The following is a 27665-nucleotide window of genomic DNA, read 5'->3' as shown; positions in this document are numbered from 1 at the left end:
GGGACCACTGAGGCACTTTTGGTTAGTTCCAGAGCAGTTTCGGAGCAGTGCCAATATTTAGTTGGTTAGTGGAAATATTACATAGTAACACAGTATATGACAGCAGATAAAGACCTCCATGGTCTTATCTAGACTGCACAACAGTCATTTTCATTACCAAAAGCAATCCGATAGTATTACAACATTTTACTCACTAAGTTCCACTATGAGTATACAGTGGCAAACTAAGGGGGGAAGAGGGTGTGGACCACCTCGGGCACCGTGTCAGTGGGGGCACCGGAACCTCTTCACCCCACCCTGATCGTGCCATCCCTTTCCCCCCCCCCCCCCCCGGTACCTCTGTAGACCATCACTAGTGCAAGCGACTTCTCCTGCCTGTTGCTCGCGCCAGCCTGGTTCCCCTCTGAATCACTTCTGGGTCAAGGGGCATCAGAGGGGAAATCCAAAGCTGGTGCGAAGAGCATGCTGGAGAAAAGCCACTCTCACTGGTGAGGATTAGGAAGTATGACAGGTGGGGAGAGAAGGGAGAGTGCGAGTGTGGAGTAGAGGGTGGGAGGAGTGGGGCATGGACAGGGTGCGTAAAGGAGGGGGTTGGGGGCACCTACCCTTACTATGTCACTGCGGGTATATGATGTCTTCTCCTGTCCCAATGAGATATACAAGAGCTGTACTCGCAGCATTCCTCATCCATTTCAAGACACAGAATGTAAAAAGGCTGCCCTGTACTGGCCTTACCTCCCAACTACTGGAGATTCCGTCAAAACCCATTCCAGTCCATACTGACCTGCAGGGCCAACTCAAGGGATTGTGGCACCCTGACCCATCCTTTGCATTGGTAGCCCCACACCCACAATCTAGTTTCTCTCCCTCCATTCCTCTCCGCCTTCCCCCCTCCCCGCCTATGAGGCAGTGAGTCAGGGTGCCGATGATAAAGGGTGCCGAAATCTCAGTATTTGTCTAAAGCAGGGGTTCTCAACCCAGTCCTCAAGACACGTCATGCCAGTCTGGTTTTCAAGATGACCACAATGAATATACATGTATATACTAAACCAATTAGGGCATTATATAAATATACATGAGATATATTTGCATACAATGAAACCACAAGATATATTTGCATGCAATGGAAGATTCTGCCTTTGGTCTTTAAGACATGATCTACTCAATCTCCTTATTTTGATCATTATTTGATCCCGTATTCACCATCTCATACACTCCATTCTCTTCAGAAAACTCTTGGAATTCCTTCTGTAAGATATAGCACATACACTATACATCCGCCAGAGAATGTGTTTTTTCAGTCAATGGTCCACAACGTTGGAATGCCCTCCCAAATCATATCCAACTTGAGTCCCACCTTAGACATTTTAAAACCCTTTTAAAATCTTTTTATTTGTGAATGCATTTGGTTGATCATTTTTATTTAATTTCCCGTCTTTCAGGCAGGACTCAGTGATGATCAATCTGGATTTAGGAGCACATATTTCGTTTTTATACTTACTTTGCTATCAATTTTGTAGTTCCATTTTCTACTTTATTTCTACTTTGTGTTAATGTCAGCCCAAACAGCTTCCTTGTAATCGGCAGTATCAATTTTTTTTTTAAATGCTTCTTCTGAAGCGACCCCTAATTCCCTCCTGTTTCTTTCCTCTATTTTTCTAATTTTATTTTTGCCATTGTATTTAAGCTCTTCCCATCTCCCACTTTTCCCTTTTTATTCCAGTATGTCTAAATGTCTTGTCATTCCCCTGCCACTTTTCTTTTTTTTTTCCTATTTACATTTTAAAAATTTTAAAGTTTTAAAGTTTTTATTTAATTTTAACAATACTCTGATAATTGTAAACTGTTTAGGTGTGTTTTTGATAAACCGTATATCAAAGAACAAATAAACTTGGAAACTTAATGAAATGTAAACCGCATAGATGCTTTTGCCAATCGGTAGAGCAAATGTTAAATAAATTTGGCAACTGGGAACTCCTGCAGATCCTGAACAGCTGAGTGTCATGAGCACTGGGTTAAGAACCCCTGCTCTAAAGCTGTGTATATCCCATCCTCCCAGGGCAGCTCTGAACGGTTGCAAGTATACATACATAGTTATATGTTTTTATACAATATTGGTAATACAATATTTATGTTCAGCCATACAAGTTTTAAACCTCTGTGATGTTTGTCTTATTATTATATGGGCATCTAATGACATAAATGACACCCTTGGATGTACACAAAGTAGTATTATCCAAAGTAATTTTGACATTCCCTCTTTTCCATTCAAAAACCTATGTTTCTTCAGTAATGTCACAGATAGAGCTCATACCACATTTTCATTGCCCTAAATTTTTCTCTTGTTAAATAGACCAAACTTCTGATTTACATATTCTATCGTGAATCGGGGTTCACTTGATCTAATGTTGTTGCTGATTCAAACATTGCAAAAGAAAATGGAAGATGAACTTCGTAAATTGGCAGAGGAAGAAACAGTGGGCTACCTTGCAGGATTGTAAGAGACCACTGTCTGATTTTAATGAGAGGTGACAAAGGGCTAGATTCACAAAGCAAACCAAACATGTACTGATCGGTTTGTGACCCCTTTCCAACCCGATTACCCTCCGGCCTGATTCACTAACCTCTCCTGCGATCCGCTTTTGATCGCGCATGCAAATGAGGGGAACAGCATGCAAAGTAGGCAAGGACCCAATTCACAAAACAAATTTGGGACACCGATTGGGTTGGCTGATCAAGAGAAGAAGCGACTGTTGCCGACTCTCCAAATGAGGAGCCTTAGGCGCTTGGACCAATCAGGCCCTAGGATCCTGTGGGTTGGGCAGTGGAGGGGCAGGCCCGCCTCATTTGGACGGAGGCGGGCCTGCTGGCTGGACAGTGAGAGTTGCCGTCCGGCCAAAATGAAGGTAAGCCCAAGGAGGGGTTCTGGGGTGGGGCTTTCATTGGGGGGGGTCCAGGAGGAGGGGTTGGGTACCCTCCTGCCGGCGATCTTAGGGGGTGGCCGTTGGGGGATCCGGCAGGAGGAGTTGGACACCCTCCTGCCGGCAATCGCAGGTTTTATCAGCAGAAGGGGTTGAGCACCCTCCTGCCGCGATCATCGGGGGGGTTGGGGAGGGGAGACTGGCGGTCGTAGCCGCGTCCGCTATACTAATCGAGGCAGGGAGATCCTTGCCACGATTAGGTATAGCGGCCGTGTCTACTTACCATGTAGGCCAGCATTTTGCTAGCCTACATTGTAAGTGTCTCCTGCTCTGCTAGGGAGACCCGTAGGGCCGCCTAGGTTCGCTTAAGGCTACCGCCTAGCCTTAGGCGAGCTTAGGCGGGCTTGAGGACCTCTCTAGGCTCCCTGGATGCGCTTTCAATATAGGCAGCCTGCCTGGGGAGCCTACAGCTGCCTACAATCGGGAGCACTTTGCAGAATCAGGGCCAGAAGCTTCAGTTGTGATTAGACGTGCAGACAAAGCAGGGGCAATTGTAATAATGACAAGAAATTTATCGACAACTAAAGGATGTGACTGTACAGTATATAAGCAACTTGATTTTAATGCGAATGCTTTCCAATCACAAAATTATCATGGGATGTCTCATCCTGGAAACCTGACTGGCAAGGGGGGGAGGGTACTCCAGGACCGAGTTGAGAAACAGCCTTACCCCCTCTTCTTTAAAACCGCGCTAGCAGTTTTTTGCACAGAGCACTGAATGGCCCACTTTGCTCCCAATGCTCATTGAGTTCCTATGAGTGTCAGAAGCGTTGGGCCATTCAATGCGGCTCCCCACGCTAGAAACTGCTAGTGCGGTTTCGTAGAAGAGAGGGTTAGATTTTGAGCCCAGAAGAGCGAAGATATACCTGTTTTTAATAAATGTATATCATAGAAACATCGGCCCAAAAAGTCTGCCCACTCGAGAACCCTCCCCCTTAAGCACTTCCTCGAAGTGAATCCACTTCGAGGAAGTGTAAGTTTATTCCATTTTTTCATAAAATCAAGCACGTTGCTGGCCTCAACTACCTTGAGTGGAAGATCATTCCAATGATCAACCACCCTTTCGGTAAAGAAATACTTCCTAATATCACCATGAAATCTCCCACCCTTGATTTTTAACAGATGCCCTCTTGTTACCGTAGGTCCTGTAAGGAAAAAGATGTCTTCTTCCACCTCAATACGGCCAGTAACATATTTGAATGTCTCTATCATGTCTCTCCTCTCTCAGCTTATCCTTTTGATAATGTGGCCTCCAAAAGTGAACACAATATTCCAGATGAGGTTTCACCATGGACCTGTACAATGGCATCACAACTTCAGGCTTTCGGCTGTCAAAACTTCTTCGTATGCAACCCAGAATTTGTCTAGCCTTGGCTGAAGCTTTCCCCACCTTCATATCTTCACTAATGATTACTCCTAGGTCCCGTTCTGCCACAGTTCTTGTTAAGGTCTCACCATTTAGGGTGTAAGTTTTGCATGGGTTTCCACTGCCAAGGTGCATAATCTTACACTTTTTGGCATTAAAACTCAGTTGCCAAACCCATGAACCTTTACCCTTTACAGACATTCAAGTAACTGTGGCCTAACGTTCCCACCCAGTTTTTCTTATAGTGAGAGCTAGTATTCAGAAGAAACCCAGTTTGCACAGAAGAAAGACTTGCCGTCCCTTCTATACTGATGGCAGAGCACTGCAGAGAAAATAATCATTTTTTCCTCTGGTGTTATTAACATCACAAATGACATTATGAAGAGGTGTGAGAGAGAGAAAACACATCTACTGCAGAAGATTACATACACTGCTTTCTAAGGAGCACTTGTCATGGTGATTGGTATTTCAGCTCCTTACGTCCATTGGAAAAATAATTATTTTATTATTTCTCAGTTCAATTAGGTGCACCAAAATCCATTACAATAGGAGACCATTAATTGAAATCCTGTTCTAATTAATATAGACCAAGACCTGGGAAAATTGACTGGAATTTTGCAGGGTCTGAGAGAGATTACAGAGTAATTCAAGGTTGTTTGGAAGAAAAAATGAAGAAGAGAAAAAAAAAATGATACTGAGGATGATGAGAAACAAGGGGGGGGGGGGTCAAGGTATTTTATCCCTCTGAGCTTTTTTTTGAGTTCAGTCACTGAAACATCCTGCTTAAGAACCGACAGGAGTCAGCTGTAGTCAAGAACTTGTATTTTTCCAGGCACTGAAGTAGGTGTTAAAAGACTTGGATAACTGATGATTATTTGCATTTAAGAAAAGATGCCTTTAAGAATGATAACACAACATGGCATGACTTGAAGAAATACACAAAGACTGTCTGCAAGGCCAGAATACATGACACAGTCTATTTATGTAGATTGTCAATACAAGAACAGAAAGTCTGCTCTGCTGAATTAATTAGAAACAAATTGGACAAAACTCCAAGAGAGAAACTTCTCATTGCTCAGAGCATGGCCAGAGGAAGACAGAAGATTTGTTAATGGGAACTTAGAAAGACTGCTGCTTGCAGGGCTCGAGGGTGAAAGACAATAAGACATCTATTTTAGAAAACTATTGTTCAAAGTTGACATTGAGGGTTTCCTTTTGAAAGGAACATTTTTCCTAGTCTGTGTCTATGGCAAAAATAGAATGCTAAGAAGAGCATCAGATGTATTTTAATGGGATAGATGGGGACAAATATTTCTGTGTCACTTTTTCAGTCTCATCCTGCTTTTCATTATGAGAGATCAAGTTTCAAGTTGAAGTTTTATTAAAATTTGATAAAAACGCTTTTCTAATAAATTCAAAGCAATGTACATTAAAATTAATCACATAGAGACATACAATGGACTAACTATAGACGTCATACATGAAAAGGTGGGGCTAAGGGAGGAACTACAATTTCAAAAGAAAAGAACAATTACGGGAAACAAAACCCCACTGACGGAGGGGGACCCTGTTAGCTAAACATGCTCATTCGTCAAGATCACAGCATTAATGGCGGGGGGGGGAAAGAAATCAGTAGATTTATGCTAAGCTAATTCCCGAAAGCATGAACAAAAAGGAAGCTTTTTAGAGAACTTTTAAATCTGGTTCTAATACTGATTCTTCTCGAAGATGAATGGGTAAATGATTCCATTGCTGGGGTGCTGTAACTGAAAATATTTCATTTCGCCTTGTATTAATTACCTTTAAAGAAGGGATTGTAAGAAAATGCGGTTTCAATATTACCTTGACAGAAAACATGGAGTGGATTATTCGGTCCTCCTTGTTACAGCTAGGAATGTACAATATATCCAATTGAAATGACATAGGAAATGAGAACATTATTTCATACGATGTTTTCCGGTGTTTGCCCAAAAGTGTTCTGATTATTATCTACTTTTTTTTTTTCTATTACACGTGTTTTTGCTCATAAATATTATTGGTAAAATGCGCATATGGAAATGTGCATATGGCCTTGGGGCATAATCTGGGTGTGTTTTCTACTTCAAAAAAGGCACACAGGTTCGTTTGCCAACATCAAGATTTGCACGCTGAAGCTGCACTTTTTTTTTTCAATAAATTTTTATTAGAATTTTGTGATTATAAAAGTCAACAATATGGTACATTCTAACAATACAGAAATAAAACAGTATACAATTAAGGAGAGCCGAAGAAACAATGTCAGTGACAGACCTTCCTCCATACCACCCTCTCCTTCCTTTCGCTCATAAACATAGAATTCAAAGAAACAGTGCCATCTCTATCCCCATCCTAATACCAACCCCACAATCATCCATATTATCCCCACCTCCCCTAACTCATATTGCGCCCCATGTGGCGGCCCCTCTGTTGGTTCTTTAGAGAGGCCCTCCATCACACACACACACACACTTCTGCTCGCAGATATAATTAAACATATTGAAAAATTTTCTTCTAAGACCTTTCCTGCTGTTCATAATGACCATAATGCTTTGCAGCAAGACATTCCATCTGGGCCAATTGGCTGAACTTAAGAAACCATTCCTCCCCTGAAGGAACAGCCGTACATTGCCAATACTTTGCAATCAAACCTCATATGCACAAGCATAGTCTGCCAAGGAATGCCTGTATCCCCCAGCAAACAAACCTGTGGTAGAATTTGCACTGGATCCTGGATCCACTGAGTTAAAGTATTAGTAACATGCAATCAAAACATCTTAATCATCGTACAATCCCACCATATATGTAAAAAGGAACCAGGACCCATCCCGCACCTCCAGAAAATATTAAGTACATTGGGATGTGTAATGCTCCAGAGATGGTAGTAGAGATGGTTGCACTCTTAATTCCCCGGTGGTTTTTGTTCCTCTCGAAAGCAATATTGGCAAAGGATATCAAACTTTATAATTGCATTGGAAAAAATATACATGTATGGACCCAATACTCAGCCAATGGTAATCAGTGTTTTGCTAACTGCTGCCATATTTATAATATGCTATGCTATATAGATCTCATATCCACAATTTTTCAACAAATATTCAATGCGGCTAACAAAACACTTAGTACAGCATTACAGATGGAACATTGAATGAAGTGAGAGAGATCGGTGGTGAAAGATGAGGTTAGAGTTATCCTATAAGGAAAAGTGACTTTTATCCTGCTTTTTTGTAGTTTTTTCACAACCACACTCAAAGTAGTTTACACACGGATACTTCAAGCATTTTCCCTGTCTGTTCCAATGGGCTCACAATCTATCTAATGCAGTGGTTCCCAACCCTGTCCTGGAGGACCACCAGGCCAATCGGGTTTTCAGGCTAGCCCTAATGAATATGCATGAGAAAGATTTGCATATAATGGAAGTGGCAGGCATGCAAATCTGCTCCATGCATATTCTTTAGGGCTAGCCTGAAAACCAGATTGGCCTGGTGGTCCTCCAAGACAGGGTTGGGAACCACTGATCTAATGCACTTGGGGCAGTAGAGGATTAAGTGACTTCCCAGGGTCACAAGGAGCAGTGTGGGGTTTGAACCTACAACATCTGGGGTACTGAGGCTGTAGCTCTAACCACTGTGCCGCACTCTCCTCCAATACAATATTAAAAGTGAGCCAAGTAGAGAACAATGAAGCTATTGTGACATCACTGATGAGGTCGGTTTCTACTGGTGGAATAAGGCATTATGACATCAGGGAAAGGGGTTGGGACTTGTATACCGCCTTTTTGTAGTTACACAACCACACTCAAAGCGGTTCACATACAGGTACTTCCTTATCTGTCCCAGTGGGCTCACAATCTTTCTAATGTACCTGGGGCAATGGGGGATTAAGTGACTTGCCCAGGGTCACAAGGAGCAGTGTGGGGTTTGAATCCACAACCTCAGGGTACTGAGGCTGTAGCTCTAACCACTGTGCCACACTCTCCTCCAATACAATATCAAAAGTGAGCCAAGTAGAGAACAATGAAGCCATTGTGAGATCACTGATGAGGTTGGGTCTTATTGGCGGAATGAGGCATTATGACATCAGGGAAAGAGATTGGGACTTGTATACCACCTTTTTCTAGTTTTACAACCACACTCAAAGCAGTTTACATACAGGCACTTCAAGCATTTTCCCTATCTATCTAATGTACCTGGGGCAGTGGAGGATTGCGTGACTTGCCCAGGGTCACAAAGAGCAGTGTGGGGTTTGAACCTACATCAGGGTGCTGAGGCTGTAGCTCTAACCACTGCGCCACACTCTCCTATGTCTTAAGTGTCTTCTGGAAGCAGAAGTATGAGGTGATCTGTCATAGAGAAATAGGGAGTTTATTCCAAATGTGTGGAGCTCGAAATTCAAACGTGGACTCGAACATCTTTTTTCGGCAGACTTGTTGAGAAGAAGGGAAAGGAATCTGGGCCCTGGCATTGAATTTTGGGGTTTCTGAAGCTGGCTAATGCATTGGTTCAGTGTGATATTTAGCACTGAACCAGTTGTGGGTTACTGCATAAAGATAGGACCGATTTATGTGGTCCTGTTAATGCATTAATGCTGAATATTGGCACTTAACTGGTCAAGGGCTGACTCCGCTCCCCAGAACACCCCCAAAATAGCCAATGTGCAGTTCAGTACAAACCAATTATGTTCAGTGGAACTAACCAGTTACATGCCACTGAAAATTAGCAGTTATCCCCAAACAGGAGATTTAGGGGATAATTTTCAAAGCACTTAACCTACCAGGATCCATTTTGGCCAGTTAAATCACTTTGAATATTAACCCCTAAAATTCTAAAATGGCTGACAAAAATGTATATGTACCGGCTTATACAAACGCAAGTTGGTGTTTCAGAACATAAACAAGTATATACTGGCACATGTACATTTATGTTGCGATGTTGACCCTGTTGATATTATAGGCATTTATGGTTCTAAAATGGATCCCACCACATGAAAACAGTGTATAAATGTCCACGCCAGGTTCTATGTTGGCAGATCCTGTTCTTGTTGCTAGTGGACCTCAAGACATCTTGACTTGGATATTCCAATTCTGATTTATACATTCTCTATATATTCACTGGTGGTGACTACTTTATACATATGAGAAGGGCATATAGATCTCTAGCCCCTCTACCAGTAAGAAGTGTGTAACCTTTTCACTTGAAAAGCTCTTGCAATTTCCAGAAACACGGTTGACCCTCCTGTCTGAGTGACAGTAGTAAGAAGAGTTTATTCTTTGGAGGGACACTGAAGGACTATAAGCACCATGCCCATGAGATTGGCCTTGTCTTTGGATTTTTGCTCTCCTGGCCACTGCACCATTAAACAAACATAGAAACATGAAGGCAGATAAAGGTCAGATGGCCGATCTAGTCTGCCCATCTGCAGCATCCACTATCTCTTCCTCTCCCTATTGGCTTTTAACACTTGCATTGTGATGTCATAGAGCTTTAAGGTTATAGAAACATAATGGCAGATAAAGGCCAAATGACCCATCCAATCTGCCCATCTGCAGCGTCCACTATCTCTTCCTCTCCCTATTGGCTAAGGCTCTTAACACTTGCATTGTGATGTCATAGAGCTTTAAGGTTATAGAAACATAATGGCAGATAAATGCCAAATGACCCATCCAGTCTGCCCATCCACAGCATCCACTATCGCTTCCTCTCCCTATTGGCTAAGGCTTTTGACACTTGCATTGTGATGTCATAGAGCTTTAAGGTTATAGAAACATAATGGCAGATAAATGCCAAATGACCCATCCAGTCTGCCCATCCACAGCATCCACTATCGCTTCCTCTCCCTATTGGCTAAGGCTCTTAACACTTGCATTGTGATGTCATAGAGCTTTAAGGTTATAGAAACATAATGGCAGATAAAGGCCAAATGACCCATCCAGTCTGCCCATCTGCAGCATCCACTATCGCTTCCTCTCCCTATTGGCTAAGGCTCTTAACACTTGCATTGTGATGTCATAGAGCTTTAAGGTTATAGAAACATAATGGCAGATAAAGGCCAAATGACCCATCCAGTCTGCCCATCTGCAGCGTCCACTATCTCTTCCTCTCCCTATTGGCTAAGGCTCTTAACACTTGCATTGTGATGTCATAGAGCTTTATGGTTATAGAAACATAGAAACACAATGGCAGATAAAGGCCAAATTGCCCATCCCATCTGCCCATCCGCAGCATCCACTATCTCCTCCTCTCCATAAGAGATCACACATTTCTGTCCCATGATTTCACAAACAGTCCAATAAAAATTTTCAAAAGTAGCTCACTCAGATGTTCACTGGGCAAACAGGAGTTACACATATTTTCAGTGAAGCACCAAATGTGTGCATTTTTAATCAGCACAGTTGCTGAAAATTGACCTGAATATAGTGCTGAAGAATACTTAAGTAATGGATTTGCAGGTACTAGGCAGAAAGGACTCTATGTTGTGTGATGGTGCAATTGGTATAAGCAGTCCAGAACTCAAACTCCTAAATAAGGCCAACGATAGAACTAAGAAGTGGATCTTGCTCACGATTAGACACGAAGACTTTGTATCAACCAGAGCAAATCCTAGTTGTTAAACTTACACCTGGGCTATCATTTTCTCTGTGAGCTTCTTTTAAATGACATTATTATTTTTTGCACTTTTCTTTAGCTTATGCTGTGATGGTTAAGAATAAGGCCCGGCTTGCCTCCCGACAGGGACAGACCGAAGGTCCATCAAGCCCGGCATCTTGTTTCCAACAGTGGCCAACCCAGGTCCCAAGTAGTAAAACATGCGGCTTATCAGCCATCTCAATAATGGCCTATGGATTTTTCTTTTAGGAAATTATCCAAACCTTTTTTAAAACCCTGCTAACCTAACTGATTTTACCACATTCTCTGGCAACAAATTCCAGAGTTTAATTACACGTGTGAAGAAATATTTGCTCTGGTTTGTTTTAAATCTACTATTTAGAAGCTTCATTGCAAGTACCCTAGTCCTAGTATTTTTGGAAAGGGTAAACAAGTGATTCATATCTACCCTTTCCACTCCACTTAGTATTTTATAGACCTTTATCATATCACACTTGAGCTGTCTCTTCTTGAAGCTGAAAAGCCCTAGCTGCTTTAGCCTTTCTTCATAGGGAAGTCATCCCATCCTGCTTATTATTTTTGTCACCCTTTTCTATACCTTTTCTAATTCTGCTATATCTTTTTTCAGATATAGTGACTAGAATTGTACACAGCATTCAAGGTGCGGCTGTACCATAGAGCGATATGAGGGCATTATAGCATTTTCATCTTTGGTATGATGTGGCCAGTTTTTAGTTTATTTTTCTCTGAAATAACTCTTGTGGATTATAGAAAACTCAGCTAGAAGCATGACTGCTTGACAGGATGAACAAAAGCTGCTTGGAAATCCAGATTGTTGTGCTTCTGTGAATTTCTAATAGGTTGTCTTCTAGTAGAAGGAACTGGCAGAATCAGTGGAGACATAAGGAAACACTTGTAAGATTTAAAATTCACAGAACAATTGTAATTTTATGTAAGATAGTAAATTTATGTAAGGAGATGAAAGTAAGGAAGAGCTGCTTCTCCAGCAGTTGTTCATCGAAAGTGAATGAAAAAAAAAAAAAAAAAAATACATTTCATTCACTTTCGATGAACAGTTCATGGAACAAGTCACTAGTGATTAAAACTGAAGCAAAATTTCCTATGCTGGTAGGCAAACAAGATAAGACAATAAAAATTATTTGATGAAAAGGTTTAAGAATTCCATGTTATTCCCATTCTGTCACTGTACAATTGTTCATTTCTCTGTCCCCTCCTGGATTTCACTTTTCTTCATTTTTCTCCATATCTCCATTTCTTTCTTCTTCCTGCCTTCTTTCCTGACTGCTTCTCTTTCTCAGTAGCAGTGATGTGGATCCATCAGTCTGAGACTCCAAGCGGCAGGGAACTGGCACATCAATCACGTCTCTGCTCTCGGAATTAATGATAATGCCACAGGGACGGGCTGTCATTCACCGACTTCATTTTGCTGCCTCCATATGGCTGCCAGCCCGTATACTCAAACTTGCCATTCCCTTGACAATTAAACTCTCTGTACTCCCAACTTTCTTCTATTATATTTAGAATCTGATTATTTTAATTAAACTAAAGGAAAAATGGCGAAGATCCTTAAAACCTCTACTTTTTTTTTATTGATTCCATAAAGTCGCAGTGGTTATTACAGTAACATTAAATGAGAAGGATTAATCTGACTTCAGTGTACCAAAATAAACCACTATTGTTTAATATGGGCTTTCTTCTGAGATTTATGCCTTCTTAATTGCCAATATGATAGACTATTTCTATTTTTCCAGCTTATAATGAAGTTATGCTTTAGTGTTTAAAATGTTGTATGTTGTGAGGGTTTTCAGGGATTTAGTGAATCAGCTCTAGAGCCCTGGGTTTTTTGTTTGTTTATTTCTTCCTTGATGCAGTCTGATTTGTTAAGTAGGCATCCTGCTCAACCAGTCAAACTGCATCAAACAAAAAGTAACCCCCCCCCCCAAAAAAAAGCAGGACTCTTGGCCTGGGGATTCTCTGAACCCCCTGAAGGCCCTGATAGTACGGATCTGAATTTGATTGGCTGAGCAGCATCTGCCTGTTGCCTGCTCAACCAATCAAATTCAGAGCAGTGCTCTCAGAGCCTTTGGGGGGGGGGGGGAAATCCCCTGAAGATACACCACTGTTCATATCCAAAGTTCTATTGTATTTGCAGTTCAGGACACAAACTATTTAAATATAAAGAACACAAGTTGTCTTTTTGTAAATGTATTTTAATGTGCCCATGTCATTCCTCTTCCCCGCTCCACAAAACCTTCAGGACTTCTCTTATCTACATGGTGCCCCCACATTTCCTTCTGTCTCAATAACAGACTCATTATTTTTAATGGAAGGTTTAATCTTGTTGGATGGACTGTAAAGGTCATCTAATAAGTTTTGCTTTGATTAATTGTCTCACATAAAAATCACATGTGTTTTTACACTATTGTACATGAACTTGGTGTTTTTCAGGGCTGAGTTAATAGGACACACCCAAGATACTTGATCTTTCACAGTTTCACTAGCTAGTGGTTCATAGTCAAAAGCACGTGATGACAAAGGCGCGCCGACAACCCAGCGCAGACAACTGAGGACAAGGCGGAAGCGCGCCGAAGAAAAACAGTATTTTAAAGGGCTCCGATGGGGGAACCCCCCCCCCCACTTTACTTAACAGAGATCGTGCCGGCATTGTGAGGGGTTTGGGGGTTGTAACCCCCCTCATTTACTGGAAACTTAACTTTTTCCCTCTTTTTTAGGGAAAAAGTGAAGTTTTCAGTATAATGTGGGGGGTTACAACCCCCCAAACCCCCCACAACGCCAGCGCGATCTCTTAAGTAAAGTGGGGGAGTTCCCCCCACACACCCCGTCAGAGCCCTTTAAAATACTGTTTTTCTTTGGCGCGCTTCCGCCTTGCGCTCAGTTGTCTGCACTGGGTTGTTGGCGCACCTTTGTCGTCGCGTGCTTTTGACCTGTCACCCTAGCTAGTAGATCTTTGTCCCCATCGGCAGGCACAATGGTTACCATCTTGAGCACACCTAGCAATGCCAACATTTTCCTCACAATTACTACTTAGCTTATGTTCAGGGAGGAGGGGGGAAATTTATCCTGCCTAGATTGTAGGGTTAAGAACATAAGAACATAAGAACATAAGCAGTGCCTCTGCCGGGTCAGACCACAGGTCCATCCTGCCCAGCAGTCCGCTCCCGCGGCGGCCCAAACAGGTCACGACCTGTCTGTATCACCAGAAGGGGCTCCCTTGCCACCTTGGTTTCTCATTTAAGTCCTGTCTTCCTATCGAAGTCCTAACCCTCCGGTCTTGCACATGCACGACCTGGTTTGGTTTCTATACTCATTACCTGATTAGCTTTCTATACTTGTGTTACATCCCAGCTCCTCCCTCAGTATCCCATGATCCCTTTATCCTTCAGGAATCCGTCCAATCCCTGTTTGAATCCCTGTACCGTACTCTGCCTGATCACTTCCTTTGGTAGCGCATTCCAAGTGCCCACGACCCTTTGGGTGAAAAAAAACTTCCTTGCGTTTGTTTTGAACCTATCTCCCTTCAGTTTCTCCGAATGCCCCCTTGTACTTGTTGTCCCCTTCAGTCTGAAGAATCTGTCCCTATCCACCCTCTCTATGCCCCTCATGATCTTGAAGGTCTCTATCATATCTCCCCTGAGCCTCCTCTTTTCCAGAGAGAAGAGCCCCAGCCTATCCAACCTCTCGGCATATGGGCAGTGTTCTAGCCCTTTTACCATTTTCGTTGCTCTCCTTTGGACTCTCTCAAGTACCGCCATGTCCTTCTTGAGGTGCGGCGACCAATACTGAACGCAGTATTCCAGATGTGGACGCACCATCGCTCGATACAATGGCATGATGACTTCCCGCGTTCTGGTTGTTATGCCCTTCTTTATGATGCCAAGCATCCTGTTGGCTTTTTTCGAGGCTGCTGCGCACTGTGCAGATGGCTTCAGTGATGCATCCACCAGCACACCCAAGTCTCTCTCAAGTCTGCTGTCTCCCAACAGTACCCCCCCCAATTTGTAGTTGAACAACGGGTTCTTTTTCCCTATATGCATGACCTTGCATTTGTCCACGTTAAAGCGCATTTGCCATTTGTTTGCCCAGTCTTCTAGCTTGTCCAGGTTATGCTAGTCAATGGTCAAACAGATGCTCTGAACCACCAGGAGAGGAATATTTACTGCCCTGATTAAGACTGACAAGTCCTCTTTGGTTAGGGTTCAGAGCAATACGACAATGAATCTAGGTTCCACCACCAGTTGTAGCTCCAGCATTGGAATATTTACAAACGGGGAACTTCCTGGTAGAAGCATATACTCTATACCAGGGCTGCCCAATTCCGGTCCTTGAGATCTACAGGCAGGCCAGGTTTTCAGGTATCTACAATGAACATGCATGAGAGAGATTTGCATCCCAAGAAGGCAGTGCAGGCACATCTCTCTCATGCATATTCATTGTGGATATCCTGAAAACCTGGCCTGCCTGTAGATCTCGAGGACTGGACTTGGGCAGCTTTGCTCTAGACTTTCAGAAAGTTATTAAAATATTGCAATAACTTTATGGAAAAAAAATACTCATTACTCCTCCCTTTTACAAAACTGTAGTGCAGTTTTTAGCACCGCCCGTGGCGGTAACAGCTTCTGACGCTCATAGGAATTCTATGAGCGTCGGATCTGTTACCATCTCCAGCCAGCGCTAAAAACCGCACTATGGTTTTGTAAAAGGGGGGAGGGGTAAGTTTTCTTTACCCATACAGTTAGTTGCGCCAGTCTTGGCTTATGATCATCCTTAGTTCATAATGCTTCCAACAGCATTGGAAGAATGTATTGTGACCCGAGGTGCAAATAGGAACCACGAGTTGTGTTTACAAATAACAGATGAAAACTAGAAAAGATAAGAGGGGTAAATTTGAGCAACTTTCAATTCTAAAAGTCAGTTGAAAAGGACCAGGCATCTTTTTTTTTTTTCACAGAGATTAGAGAGATATATGACGGGATGCTGAAAAGTTCTCAGCCCAACCAAGAAGAGAATGATATGGACATGGTTCAATCAAAGATCTGAAACAATGTCAAGATATAGAATTATGTTTCTGCAAATTAGCACTTAATGAAATAAGTCTTTTCAGTTACAGGGGCAAAATAACGCTCTGAATTTAGGAAGTTGGTTGGTTGGGCTGAGAACTTTTCAGCACCCCCTTGCATGTAATAAAAATGAGTCAAGTGTAGGACAATCAAGCCGTTGTGACATCACTGATGAGGTTGGCTCTTATTGGTGGAATGAAGCATTATGACATCACAATCTCAGCTCTGGTTACCAGAGACTGAAAGTCTTCACACTACCAGGGGGTGCTGAAAAGTTCTCAGCCCAACCAAGAAGAGAATGATGTGGATATGGTTCAATCAATGATCTGAAACAATGTTAAAATATACAATTTTATTTCTGCAAATTGGTACTTAACGAAATAAGATAAACACTCTTTTCAGCTACAGTAGCAAAATAACGCTCAGAATTTAGGAAGTTGGTTGATTGGGCTGAGAACTTTTCAGCACCCCCTCATAGATGTTTTGTTACTTTCCAAATGTGTTTTTCCCAAAAAATTCACTTTTGATACATTTCTCATTTTTATTTTTTAAAATGTTTTTTCATATGAATCATAAACATATACAAGTAATAACTACTTGGTAGAGAAATAATAAATATAGGAAAACAATATTCAAAAAGCAATGTTAAGTACTCTTATAGCCCACTAATACATGGAGAGGGAAGAAAGTAGGGGGATAAATTAATATTAAGAGCTCCTTTTACAAAGCTGTGGTAGTGATTCTTCTGTAGAAAATACACTTAAGTGAACGAACACTAGCAGACAGACTCCACTTTGCACCATTCCTCTAAAGTACACCATGTTTTGTTGACCAGTCATGCCCTTAACTTATTACATATGTTTGTTAAGCGACTGAAATGGTTAAGGGGCTGGAGGAGTTGCCGTACAGCGAGAGATTAGAGAAACTGGGCCTCTTCTCCCTCGAACAGAGGAGATTGAGAGGGGACATGATTGAAACGTTCAAAATACTGAAGGGAATAGACTTAGTAGATAAAGACAGGTTGTTCACCCTCTCCAAGGTAGAGAAAACGAGAGGGTGCACTCTAAAATTAAAAGGGGATAGATTCCGTACAAACGTAAGGAAGTTCTTCTTCACCCAGAGTGGTAGAAAACTGGAACGCTCTTCCGGAGGCTGTTATAGGGGAATCACCCTCCAGGGATTCAAGACAAAGTTGGACAAGTTCATGCTAAACTGGTGAGACTGGACTCATTTGAAGCACTAGTCTTGACTTTGGGGCCGCCGCAGCAGCGGACTGCTGGGCAGGATGGACCGCAGTGGCAATTCTTATGTTCTTATGTAATCCATTCTGAGCTACCGGGATCGGAATTGAAATAAATAAATAAAATGATGCATTTGCCATGGGGGAATCGCTATGACAACTTTGTAAAAGAGGCCCAAAAACAGAAAAACATCACCACTGAACAAGAAAATACAGCCCCTAATCTTTAAACTTGGAAGAATTATACTGATCTTAACTGGAAATGTAATTATTTCAGATAAATGAAAATATAGGCCTTCTTTTATTAAGCCACGGTAAAGGTTTCTACCACGGCCCAGAGCACTAAGGCCGGGATTCTGCATAGGATGGCTGATCTCAGCAGCCGCCTAAGCGGTTCTTGAGAAACGCACATGGGCGTCCTATACAGAATCGCGTATAAGCCCGCTTCTCTAACCAACGTCCATGTTACAGATAGAATCGGGTTGCCACTGAGCTTATCGCGGTAAGGGATCTCCTTGCCGCAATAAGTTTAGCGGCAACCTGTTCCCCACCTCCCGCAAAGGTGAAGACTACCAGAAGGAGGGATGCCCAATCCCTTCTGCCAGAACCAACCCCCACCCCTCCCACACATCACACGTCAGGAGGGTTGCCCAATCCTTCCTGCCAGACCACCCCCCACCCCCCTGATGAACCGCCCAGCCCACCCCCACCCCCACCCAGACCTCCCTAACCTTTGTTTGATGGCTGGCCGGACGGGTCCTCCTTACCGGTGCATTGTGGGATGCACCTGGGAGAGGCCTAAGGCCTGACTGGCCCAGGGGTCTTAGGCACATGGGCCAACCTAAGATTCTAGTTGAGTGTTCTAGGTATGGGCCCAAAATAACAGACTGGTCACCAACTGGATGAGTGGAAGGCGACAGAGGGTGGTGGTTAATGGGGATCACTTTGAGGAAAGGGATGTTACCAGTGGTGTGCCTCAAGGTTTGGTTCTTGGGTTTGTTCTTTTCAACATTTTTATATGTGATATTGCTGAAGGACTGTCTGGCAAGATTTGCCTCTTTGTGGATGATTCCAAAATCCACAATAGATTAGACACACCTCAGGCTGGGGATAACATGAGTAAGGACCTAATGAAGCTTGATAAATGGTCTGAAATTTCGCAGTTAAGATTTAATGCTATGAAATGCAAGGTCATGCATTTGGGCTACAAAAAACTGAGGAAATGGTAAGTTTAAGTTTATTATTATTAAGTTTTATTAGGATTTTATATACCGCCTATCAAGGTTATCTAAGTGGTTCTACAATCAGGTACTCAAGCATTTTCCCTCTCTGTCCCGGTGGGTTCACAATCTATCTAACATACCTGGGGCTATGGAGGATTAAGTGACTTGCCCAGGGTCACAAGGAGCAGCGCGGGGTTTGAACCCACAACCCCAGGGTGCTGAGGCTGTAGCTTCAACCACTGCGCCACACACTCCTCTGGGAGTTCCCGTAGTCTCTCGAGACTACGACGGGAACTCCCTACAGCCATTTCCTCATGGCGATCTGCACGGGGCAGGAGCGTAGGAAGATCGCTCCTGCCCCGAAAGCCCTCTAGACCACCAGGTAAGGCCGGGAAAGCGGCAGGGAGGTGGGGGTGGGTCAGAGCCGGATAGTCGTGGTTTTTTGGCATTCGCGGTCTGGCTCTGCCCGTATGCCCCGCGAATGACGAGGGAGAAGTGTAAACAGGATGGAGTAGATCAAGAAGGCAGCTACTAAAATGGTTAGACATATGGGGACAGACTTAAATATCTCAAGGCGGGAAGTGGAGACAAAGACTGTGTCTAAATTCAAGAAAGTATGGGACAGACACATGAGATCCCTTAGGGAGAGGAGGAGATAGTGGATGCTGCGGAAGGGCCATTTGTTCTATGCAATATCTGTTATTAGCCATTTTCAGAGGTTAGTATTGAGCTCGAAATGCTATAATAGTGTTCAAAGTACATGACATTTGCTTTGTCACTTTTTAATAATAATTCTATGAAAACCAAACAGCAAAATTCTAAAGTCGTAGTGATCAGACAAGCAGTTTATGATACAATATCACAATATGGGATTTCTGAAAATAGCCCTGGGGTGCTTCAGAAAACCTTATTTCTTTGTTAATTTTGGAAATTTGAATCTGATAAGCAGTCATGGCGTATTGTAACTACCTTCAGTAGAGATTTTTTTTTTTTCAATGGGAACGCTGATGATGCCTGGAACGGTTTGGGGGACGAGGGGGAAGGGACAGGAATACAATGGCTGGAGGATTATTGCAAACTCTTGGTGCTCTTTGCTGTGTCATACCTGTCACTGTGATTGACGCTTCTATGACAACTCCATGAGCTTTCCTAAGTGACAAGCACAATAAAAAACACTAATTGAAAGAGCTGCCAGGAGCCCCTAGTGTACAGACAGGAAAAATGGGCTAATATGATGTAACATAGGCTCACAGCATCGCAGAGGAGAGCTGAGGTGACATTTGTCAGCTTAGGAAGAACATGTTTTAAATATGGGCTTACAACTGTGATGGCAGGCAGTTCAAGATATGACAGGCAGCCTTGGTGACATACGGAAAGGTGATCTCTCTTTCTGCCTCTTTCCTTTTCTCCCTCTTACTTAAGCATCATTCTGCTTCTGTCTTCCTCCTTTTCTCTCTCTGAATCAGTTTTTTACTTTCCTTCTTCTGTGTAACTTTCCACTTCCACAGCAGCTGTTAACTTAGGCATTCGCCCGCATACTCACTGACGTCACACAGCCCTTTTCCTCAATTCAACAGAACCATATTCTATTAAACGTAAGGAAATTCTTCTTCATCCAGAGAGTGGTAGAAAACTGGAACACTCTTCCGGAGTCTGTTATAGGGGAAAACACCCTCAGAGATTCAAGACAAAGTTGGACAAGTTCCAGGTGAGGCTAGATTCATTTAGATTACTGGTCTTTGGAGGCTGACCAAAATGGCGGCGATGTAGAGGAGCTGCGAGAGACGTTCTCAACAAGTTCCTAATCTGCGTTTTTCAAATACCTTACACGGATGCCTCCTAAGAGGAAAGGGGTGCTTAGGGCTTCTGCCTCGTCGGCCCTGATGTCCACCCCGATTCAGCAGACGATGGACCGTTTCTTCGCGCCTTCTCCGGCGCCCATACAGGCTGGAGTGGAGAGCTCGGCGTTGGGCGGTGACGGGAGGGAGTCACTGGCCCTTTCGGGCATTGAAACATCGTTGTCTCCTTCAGCTCCCACGACGCCTCCGTGTCCGGCTACAGCCGAAACGTTGTGGCGAGAGACACACGCTTCCGGAGGTGAAAGCGTGGGGTCTCCCGGCGAGGGCTCAGCGTTGTCGGCGGGACGGCAGATGGAATCAACAGCAGAGAGAGGGGATTTTTCCCTCTCTCAAACGGAGGTTTCTTTGAACAGCATCTGGCAATTGTTGCAGAGGATGGAAGGGAAAATTGAAAAATCAACTGATGAGGTAACAAAATTAAATGAAAAACTAGAAATTTTGACTGGGTCAGTTGAATCTATGAAAATGGAGTTTACAGGCCAAGCCAAGCAAATGCAGGGGGACATACAACAATTGCAACAATTCAAATTGGCTTCAATTAAAGATAGCTCTATCATTCATAAGAAACTAGAACAATTTGAAAATTTTAATAGGCGTTTGAACCTCCGCTTTCTAAATTTTCCTCAAATTTCAGGAATGTTACCTATTGATTTGCTGAAAAGATACCTCATTGAGAATTTGGAAATTTCTTCAAATTGTATTCCTCCAATCAATAAAATTTATTATTTACCAAATAAAAAGATGCCTGATGGAAATGGAAAAGGAAAGGTAAATGAAGATGGAAATGAGATTGGGAAAGTAAGAGAAGGAGAGACAAATGTGATAGATTTTGCAAATGTGACGGCTTTATTGGAACAAACGATAACATCTGAAATGGACAGAGCAACATTATTAGTATCATTTGTTTTTGAACAGGATGTGAATATGATTATGAAATTGTTTTTCAAAAATTCCCAAAAATTATTTGGGGGACAGAAAATATGGATATATCCTGACGTAGCTAAGACTACACAAGAACGGAGGAAAGATTTTCTTGCAATGCGACAACAGACTATAAATATTGGAGCAACATTTTTATTGGTGTATCCCTGCAAATGCCTGGTTAGGTACTTAGGTGTTAAATATGTTTTTTTCTCTCCTAACCATCTGAAGGAATTTCTAGATGTTAAGCAGATCATCAAGGATTAAGGATTAAGGGATAATAATAATTGGGCGCTAGATACATTATGCCTTTCTTTTTTGTATTATTCCTTTAAATTTCTCTCTAATTTTAGTTTTGGTCAACCCCTGTTTATTGTGGTCTAAGAAGGGGTTTATTATCATTATTATGATGATTGTGGCAAAAGTATTATTGCGTTAAAATTTTCTTTCCTGTATTTAATGTACAAGAATTAATTCTTGTAAAATAAGATTGTATAATAGATTACTGGTCTTTAACTTGGGGGCTGCCGTGTGAGCGGACTGCTGGGCACGATGGACCACTGGTCTGACCCAGCAGCGGCAATTCTTATGTTCTTAAATGGCGGCAACAATTTGGCCGAAGCTTTATTAAATCTTAACAATTTTCTTCAACAAAGTCGTTTCAAATTATACAATTGATCATCATCTGACCCCTCATTTCCAGTTCAGCTAGATGGTATCGAACTAGTTGATATATAACTCCATACTCTCAAGGACTGTGGGGGCGCTGGGCCCCTTCATAATCCCGAAAATCGCTCCAGCTCAAAAAACATGCATTTAGTCCTCACCCACATATTCCCCTCTCAATTACTGACCCCCCCCCCCGAACCCACTACCCCCACCTACAACCCCATCTCCTGATGGGTAGGCGTGGCAACCAGTCTCCCCTCCCCAAATCCAGAATCCTCTCTCTTCTTTCCAAACCCCTCCTCACATCCTGCCCATCCAATCAACGTCTTTCATTGCTACCTCACCTCTTAACCCTTCCTTCTCTTTTATCTCATCCTAACCTGCTCATGCGAGCTCAGCCAAGTCCATGAGCATTCCTAATCTGTTTCTACAGATCTAGTCTTCCTATATAATTTATTTGTATCATTTCCATGGTCTTCACCTCTCTAGCTCAGCAAATGGAACCAATATTATCTCAAGCCTTTTTTTTGCAATTTCCAATTAAAAATGCAGGTACAAAGAAAGGAAATCTTACATTTGGAAGGTAAAACATCTGTCCATCTTCCTTCCTCCCACCCAAGATCAAGCAGTCCCTATTAACGACCATTCCTCATTCTCTTATTCAAAGGACTTGAACTGAATGAACTTTACTCTAGACAAGCAACAGTTATCAATTTTGTTTAATGGTGTTTCATTGTGTTTTCACTATACTTTGGCACCTCCCTAGTCTCATACTCAAAAGACTGACTATGGACAGATACTATTTAACTTATAGCATATTTGGCTTCTTAAAACACCATCATTTTTAAAATGCTATTCTTTAATTAACGTGTCAGCAGGTGAAAAGAATTAATATTATTGTTTTTTTTAATCCTCTTTTTCTTTTAGAAATTTTATTTTTATTGGGGCAGCAAGACCCTGACAACTGCAACAATCATGACACCAGCAGCGGATGAATTTCTCATTCTCTTGGGGGTCTCTGTTGACGTGGACTGGATTGCTATTAAAAAGTGATACTTGGTTTTTGTTATTTTTCCTGCAAGTTTCCATATTGCATTTTGTGCTTTTGCTAACTGCAAATTATTTACCCCCCACCCCCTTTATCAAGCCGCGTTGCCAAGCAACGTGGGCTAAATGCTGAGCTGCCCATTCTAATCCTATGAGTGGCTCACGTTGCTCACCTTGATCGATTTATTGTGAATTGAAATCCTGATGTTTTCTCATAAGAACATAAGAATTGCCGCTGCTGGGTCCATCGTGCCCAGCAGTCTGCTCACGCAGCGGCCTTTAGATCAAAGACCAGTGCCCTAGCCTTACCTGCGTACGTTCTGGTTCAGCAGGAACTTATCTAACCTTTTCTTGAATCCCTGGAGGGTGTTTTCCCCTATAACAGCCTCTGGAAGAGCGTTCCAGATTTCTACCACTCTCTGGGTGAAGAAGAACTTCTTTACTCCCCTTTTAACTTTAGAGAGTGTTTCCAAGTTTCCAAGTTTATTAGTTTTTAATATCCCGATCATAAAACAAATATCTGACCGGTTAACAATAAAAATTTTAATATAGATTTGAAAGAAATAGTGTGGATGTGTATGAATAATTAGGGTAAACATATATGACACTTACAGACAGACTAGATAGTGAGGGTAAGTTGGGAGGAGTAGAAAAGTTACATAATTGTTAGAGGAAAATGAGATAGAGGAATGGGAAAAAAAACATGAGGGATAAGGGTGCATGGAAAAAGTGATGCATACTGATTAAAGTTGGTTTCTTAGGGTAGCTGATAAATTAAGATTTGTCGAAGGCATCTTGAAATGAGAGTGCCCTCTCATTCTCTCCACTTCGGAGAGGGTGAACAATCTCTCTTTCTCTACTAAATCCCTTCAATATCTTGAATGTTTTTTGATCATGTCCCCTCTCAGTCTTATCTTTGCAAAGGAGAAGAGGCCCAGTTTCTCTAGCCTCTCATTGTACGGCAACTCCTCCAGTCCCTTAATCATTTTTGTCGTTCTTCTCTGGACCCTTTCAAGTAGTACTATGTCCTTTTTCATGTATGGCGACCAGTGTTGTAGGTGGGGACGTATCATGGCCCGTTAAAGTGGCATTATAACCTTCTCCGATCTGTTTATGATCCCCTTCTTAATCATTCCTAGCATTCTGTTCGCCCTTTTTGCCGCTGCGATAAATAAATTAAAAATACTATTTTTATTAGAGAACTATGTCATAAATTCAGTTCATTATAATCCACCTTATCTTCATATATGTATAATGTATGATTGTAATCCTACTCTTGAAGGCCTGCCTCATTCACACACCCCCTTTATAAAATCACAGAAGCGTTTTTTAATGCAGGCTCCCAGTTCCAGCCTGCACTAAAAACCTCTTCCATGGTTTTGTAAAAGGGGGGGTGTCAGTGCTTGAGTTCTTATCACATTCTTCTATACCACAATTTTCAGCAAGGATTCGATGCGGTTTACAACAAGATTTCTAATCAATGGGCATGAGCAATGAGCTGCAGAATTGAAAACAGAACTGTCTTTATTAATTGCTAGTCCCATTCATCCATGAAATAATTGACAACCTTTTCTTAAGGCTTGTTTAATGGGGGGCAGTCCTATTTATCTTGTTATTTTCTCTTCATCTTAAAAAAAAAGGAAAGTTTATACTACCCCGCAAGGATAGAAGGAAGGAAGTCCACTTAATTTATGTTTAAGCATATTGGAAATCTAGGACGTATGTCCCATTATAATGTATAAGGACTTCTGCATAGTTCCTTCAGGATTCCCAAAATTTCAGAGGGAAAAAGTAGTAACTTAATTGTAGGAATAAAACAAGCAAAACATGTTTCTCCATTTTCCCTATGAATCAGCCAGAACCTTTTTTTTCTCCTGCTTATTGCAGGACAGTATAAGTTTCACATAGATATATATTGAATTTATTGTTCATTTTTATCCTTCTATCATAAGTTGTACCACAAATCACAACCCAATTTTCTATCCTGCAAATACCCCGAGGAGTTCTATGTGACTTACATCAAGGGTGGACTGGGTATCCCCAGAAATTATGTTATGTTAATCAGGTTTTCTATTCCACATTCACCTATTCAGTTTAAGGTCGGATTATACTACAAGAGGTTGGGTCAGTTACCCAGAGAGTTACAATGGACTATTTGACATGGACATTAGAGAGTTGCGCGGGGACAGAAATCCCACCCGTCCCCACCCGTCCCCGCCAAAGTCCCACCCGTCCCCACCCGTCCCCGTGAGGAATCCCTCCGTCCCCACCCATCCCCGTGAGGAATCCCCTCCGTCCCCACCCGTCCCCGCGAGGAATCCCCTCCGTCCCCGCCCGTCCCTATAAACTTCAGAAATAGTTATTTCATTTAATTATGCTACTGAATTAAAGGCTCTGGTAGAAACCCATTTACAAATAAGCAAAAAGACTTTATTAATTTGAAAATATTAATTGGGAAGAATACATACTTTGTAAACGGGTTTCTACCAGAGCCTCTAATGTTTATAAATTTTTATCAACACAACTAATATACTACTTTATCCTGAAGCAAAAAAAAAGAAAAAAAAGAAATAGAATTCTTTTCCTACCTTTGTTGCCTGGTTTCTGCTTTCCTCATGTTCTCATTCAATTCCTTCCATCCACAGTCTCTCTTCCTTCTGCATCTTCCATTTGCTCTGTTACTGTGCCTCTCCCTTTCTTCCCCCTTCCAAATTGGTCTGGTACCCATCTTCTTCTCTCCGCTCCCCCCATAGTCTGGCATCTGTCTTCTTCCCTGCCAGCGTCTTCTCCCTACTCTCTCTTCCTCATTTCCTTTAAATGTCCTTCTCCCCCCCATCTTCCCCATGTCCTTTCAGCGCCCTTCTCCCTCTCTGTCTTCCCCATGGCCTTTCAGCGTCCTTCTCCACCCCTTTGTCTTCCCCATGTGCTTTCAGCATCCTTCTCCCCCCTCTGTCTTCCACAAGTGCTTTCAGAGTCCTTCTCCCCCCCCCCCGCCCTTCCCATGGCCTTTCAGCGTCCTTCTCCACCCCTTTGTATTCCCCCATGCGCTTTCAGCGTCCTTCTCCCTCCTCTGTCTTCCACAAGTGCTTTCAGAGTCCTTCTCCCCCCCCCCCGCCCTTCCCATGGCCTTTCAGTGTCCTTCTCCATCCCTTTGTATTCCCCCATGCGCTTTCAGCGTCCTTCTCCCTCCTCTGTCTTCAAGTGCTTTCAGAGTCCTTCCCCCCCTCCTGTCTTCACCATGGCCTTTCAGCGTCCTTCTCCCCCCCCTCCTTCTCTACCGCCCTGGGTACAGCACAGCCGGCCAGGTCCCCTTACTTTTGTGGCACTTCCCCGACCGACCGACAACAGCCCCGGTCCGACAAACCTCCCTGCCCTTAACCGCGAATCTAAATTACCTTCTTACAGCTGCTGTAAGAAGGTAATTTAGATTCGCGGCTACAGGGCAGGGAGGATTGTCGGACCCGGGCTGTTATCGGTCGGTCGGGGAAGTGCCACAAAAGTAAGGGGACCTGGCCGGCTGTGCTGCAACCGGGGCGGGGCGGGGCGGACCGCCCCCCTCCCTTGGTAGCCATTCGAACCGCGAGGCTACTCTCCTTCTCCTTACCTGCCCTGCCTGCAGCACAGAGCCGAACGGAAGTCTTCCCGACGTCAGCGCTGACGTCGGAGGGAGGGAAGGCTTTGTTTAAGCTTTGTTTAAGCCCTCCCTCCCCTCCGACGTCAGCGCTGACGTCGGGAAGACTTCCGTTCGGCTCTGTGCTGCAAGCAGAGAAGGTAGGAAGAAGAAGAGCCGCGCGACTGAGTACATCCAGCCCCGCAGGAGCCCCGCGACCCTCGGAGGCGTCCCCATGGGATCCCCGCGACCCTAGGGGCATCCCCACGGGATCCCCGTGACCCGAAGGGGGAACCCGCGGGATGCCCGTGGGTCCCGCGGGATTCCCGTCGTCCCCGTTCCCGTGCAGCTCTCTAATGGACATTCAATATGGTTGTTGGTATAGGTAGATTAGTACAACTATTAATACAATTAGGTTGTAATCACAAATGCATAGTTACAAGTACAAGTAGGTCATCATTGTCTCTTCATTTTTTCCTTGGAATTGTATTAGACAGTTTAGAAATGGGATTTTACAATTGTCAGTCAGTTAATTCAGGGTTGGTTCCCTGTCTTGGTAGAGGAATGCTTTTAAAAGATTTCTGAACCCGAGATAGTGGTCACAAGATCGTAGTGTAATCGGTAGTTGGTTCCAGCATTTTGCTAATTGATATTGGATGGACAAGGCAATTTGCCTGGTAGACTTTGTATTGTTGCATGCTGGGAATTTTAAGTGGAAAAGATTTCTGGTAGAATATATGCTGGATGCACTCTGAAATAGGGGTGGCTAATTCTGTTAGTTTTAAGGTTCTTTCTAAACTGACCATAGTTCTGCATCATCCTAATTTTTAGTGGTAACAGACCACAATTCAGCAGCTAAATATTGGAAAGCTGACAGTAGGTGTTAATTCACTTGATAGATTTGAAAAATTTACTTGATAGACTTCTGAGAGGGACTTTAGCTTCTAGGTTTGCTTAAAGGCTAACCTTAACCTCCAGATAATTTTTTAATGCGGAAATAAACGATATCACCACTAGCATAATCCAACAG

At 42.9% G+C, this 27665-nt stretch overlaps 1 long non-coding RNA gene across 1 annotated transcript in view; it reads left to right on the top strand.

The window, feature by feature from the left end:
• LOC117351599 overlaps nucleotides 1-12590 on the top strand; it is a 35708-nt gene extending 23118 nt beyond the window's left edge. The window contains exon 3 of the long non-coding RNA XR_004537486.1: nucleotides 12287-12590. This is a non-coding gene — a long non-coding RNA (uncharacterized LOC117351599). The remainder of the gene's footprint in view (nucleotides 1-12286) is intronic.
• Nucleotides 12591-27665: the final 15075 nt, after the last annotated feature.

The sequence above is a fragment of the Geotrypetes seraphini genome, chromosome 18 (assembly GCF_902459505.1).
Source record: "Geotrypetes seraphini chromosome 18, aGeoSer1.1, whole genome shotgun sequence".
NCBI classification, from domain to species: Eukaryota; Metazoa; Chordata; class Amphibia; order Gymnophiona; family Dermophiidae; genus Geotrypetes; species Geotrypetes seraphini.
The sequence above is the reverse complement of the archived record's forward strand: the minus strand, read 5'-3'. Positions and strand labels throughout refer to the sequence as shown.